The sequence below is a fragment of the Sciurus carolinensis genome (assembly GCF_902686445.1).
Source record: "Sciurus carolinensis chromosome 14 unlocalized genomic scaffold, mSciCar1.2 SUPER_6_x, whole genome shotgun sequence".
Classification (NCBI taxonomy): Eukaryota; Metazoa; Chordata; class Mammalia; order Rodentia; family Sciuridae; genus Sciurus; species Sciurus carolinensis.
Genome location: NW_025920104.1, coordinates 5,698,564 through 5,702,094, shown reverse-complemented (window position 1 = coordinate 5,702,094; position 3,531 = coordinate 5,698,564). Strand labels below are relative to the sequence as shown.

At 38.7% G+C, this 3,531-nt stretch overlaps 1 pseudogene; it reads right to left on the bottom strand.

Annotated features, from left to right (window-relative positions):
• Positions 1 to 567: 567 nt before the first annotated feature.
• LOC124973120 (fibroblast growth factor receptor substrate 2-like) lies at positions 568 to 2,400 on the bottom strand (annotated as a pseudogene).
• Between the last annotated feature and the right edge of the window lie 1,131 nt (positions 2,401 to 3,531).

The following is a 3,531-nucleotide window of genomic DNA, read 5'->3' as shown; positions in this document are numbered from 1 at the left end:
TGCCTTTCAGCACACCAACAGCAAACTACATTCATGACACAGACTCTTCCTAGTAACATTGAAGGCAAAGGAGCTGACTGCTATCAAAGGAGGTGTGGTATTTCTCTTTCCTTTGTATATGTTTTGGCTCAAGTCAAAAAGCCTTTAATTAATGAAATAAAAGATTCCTTTTATGTTACATGCTGGAGGCCACATACTGTGAACAGTGAATCTGCAAATATTACTTTCAAAGCCTAGAGTTATCTGTTAGCAATGCACATTATCAAGAGGCTTTATAAAAATGTTTAAGTGCCAACCATGACATAGACATGAAAGATACACATAAGTCCAGAATGTTGAATAAAAATCAACCAGCATGTAATTCATTTCAACTCTCATTTTAAATAGGCACTGTGAAAATGGGAATGCTGCTATACAATAATGAGTAGTATATAATGAAATTAGTGTTCTTTAAGGAGTACCTGCTCTACATTAATTCCCTTTAGTTAGATGCACATGAAATATTTGGAAAATTTTTTATCAGTCTATAAAAGGAGTTAGTGTAGAAATGAAAATGAAGAACTTGCATCTTCATTTTTAAAAACTTCACAAAGGTGCAAACAACATAATGCTTTCCAGGCTCACATGGGCAGATCAGTACTATTATGTCTAGTTTTCATAGATGTACCATCATCTCGTGGCAGTGCTTTCTGCAAATTTGACATAGCAGCAGTTCTCTCAATGTCTATCACAGCATACAACTCTGTGTGCCTGGTAGGGGTTTGTGGAAGGGGAGTGGTAGGTGTTTTTGGAGTCTGAGGGTTGTCAGAGTCACTGCCACCTTCCAAGTCAACCTGTATGTAATTGAGCTGCCTGTGTTCTAAACTTGGGTGCCTGATATCAAAGTTAAAGACTGTTGGTATACAATCCCGACACCTTGAATATTCTATTTTGTGAGCACTTGCCAGCACTGTTACATTCTCCGTATTTACATAGTTATGTATTGGATCTAGATTATTATGGTAGCCATTGAGAGATGAAGTCTTTGGTCCTAAATTGTCATCTTCATCCCTACTTAGCTTGCGGGCTTCCCAAACTGGAGGCAAAGATGGTAAATTTTCATAGTTTAATAATGAAGTTCTTTTCTGAGCTGAGTTGTTGATATTCTGGGTATCTGAGGTACTGGTAGGTGTCAGATGACCTCTCCTGACCCCTGAGGCACTAGAGATAGATAGCCCATTTATATTTTCATATACCAGTTTGTTAACAGAGGGTGCATCTCTTCGTTCATCACTGTCATAGCCAGTGTCCCATTCTGTGTTATTTGCACCACTTGCACTAACTTGATCTCTTCCAAGTTGCTCCAGTTTCTCTTTTTCCATTAATTGCTTCTGAACAGGGGTTGGTCCTAAAACAAATTTGACTTCTTCAGGTTCCAGAAGAATCTGAGGGTCCCTGTCTTCAATACTACTTGGTTCTTCTTTTGGTGTGTTGCATTCAGTGTTAGAAATTCTTGCCTCCAAAGGGACATGCACACTTGTGCAGTTTTTTCACTCTTCCTGTACACCTGTAGTGTTGACAAAGGTATGTATTTGTTCCTCAGTCACAGGCAAAGGATGTGTATATTCTTCACCAACTGAAGGTAAGCGAGCACTTCCACAGAAGGATGTCTGCTTGAAGGATGAGATGAAGCATCTCCAAATGAGGGATATCAGGGACATCCATTAGGTAAATTCTGAGCAGCAAACCCTGGGGTCATAGGTGTTCAAGGTGTTCTGGGGACTTCCAATTCTGTCTGATGATTATTCCTTTCTACAACTGGCTTTTCCACCACATTTATACTATTGTTCTGCATAATCTCTTGCAACATGTTAAATAATTCTTCCGCACGAGCACACTTAAAGGCAAAGATTCCTTGTCCAGTTTGACACCTTCGGCCACTTTCAAAAGAAAAGAGATTCAAGTCATAGGCATAGTGTTGCAGGCAGAGGTAGTGCCATTTTACTGAATCATGCTTTCAGGTATATAGAATCAGTTCTGTGTCTGTAAGTTCCATTTTGCCAGAACCTAAGTCATTCCCATCATCATCCATATTAATGACCTTAAACATATTCCGATGGTTATCTGGGACTGTGTCTTTATCTGGACAGCTACAACAGCTACCCATGGCTTTTTCAGAAGACCATGTGAGCACTAGATCTGGCCATTAATATTCTTAGCCTCTGCTGCTGCATCAGGAGTTTAATCATACTTCAAAATACCATGTTTTCTTTGTTTGCTGACTTAACATTGTGGAAATCTCTTCTGAGGAAAACAGATACAATTTTGTTCTAATCTGGTTGAAAAGCCACAGATGCATCTTACTTTATGACAAATGGACTGTTTCATCACCTTTGTATTTAGGCATCTACTTCTTAATGGTCATTTTGCTGGCCCAGCACTGGGAGGACACAGGATGTGGGTGGGCAGCCATGGACCTCCAAACTCTGACCCGGGCTGGAGCCCCTGCTCCAAGTCAACGGAGCCGACCGAGCCTCAGTGGCTGTGCCTACCAGTCCTCTCTCTGGCCCGGACCCTAGAAAAGCACTTCCGGAGGAGCGGGGGAGGGAAGGGAAAAGTGAGTTTTAAAGGCAATTTTTACCCTCTGGATTATGCTTAGCATGAATAACATTTTCTTACAAAATTGATGCATTATAATATTTAAAAAGTCATCATAGTCTAACATTGTACGTCTCAATTTTTTCTAAAGGTTTTCCTGCTTCCTTTCACTTAAAGTATTTTTTTTTTGAGTTGCTATTTGAAGGGGCAGAAAGCATCCCATTCTTGGTGGAATAATTTAGCAGATTAACATATTTTACCCCCAATTTTATTGAACTTTCAGATCAGAAGCAGTTACTCTTGGCTCTTACATTTTTATTCATAGCACAAGTGTGCATGTTAGCACTACTTGTAACAGTTAAAATATGGAAATATCCTAGCTGTCCATTAAAATTATAATGGTTAAATACCTTGTGATATATTCAGATACACTTTAGACTATGCTAATTTTAAGTCCTTTGTGTATAGGCTGAGGAGTGGGATAAGTGGTCCAAAGGGTGGGTCCATTTCAAGTTTTCTGCAGAATCTCCACATTGCTTTCCAGAGTGGCTGTACCAATTTGCAACTCCATCAGCAAAGTAAAAGTGTGTCTTTTTTCCCACATCCATGTCACCTTCTACTATTGTTTGTGTTCTTGATAATGCTGATTATAATTAGAGTCAGATGTAATATTAGAGTTGTATTAATTTACATTTCTATAGCAACTAGAGATGTTGATTTTGGAACCAAACTAGATACCCTTAGAGAGATGAATGGATAAAGAAACTATGGTATATATACACAATAAAATATTATTCACCCATAAAGAAGAATAAAATTGTGGTATTTGCAGATAAATGGATGAATTTGAATAATATCATACTAAGTGAAATAAGCCAATTCCAAAAACAAAAGGCCAAAATGTATTCCCTGAAAAGTGGATGATGATATATAATGGGGGCACAGACCTGGGGG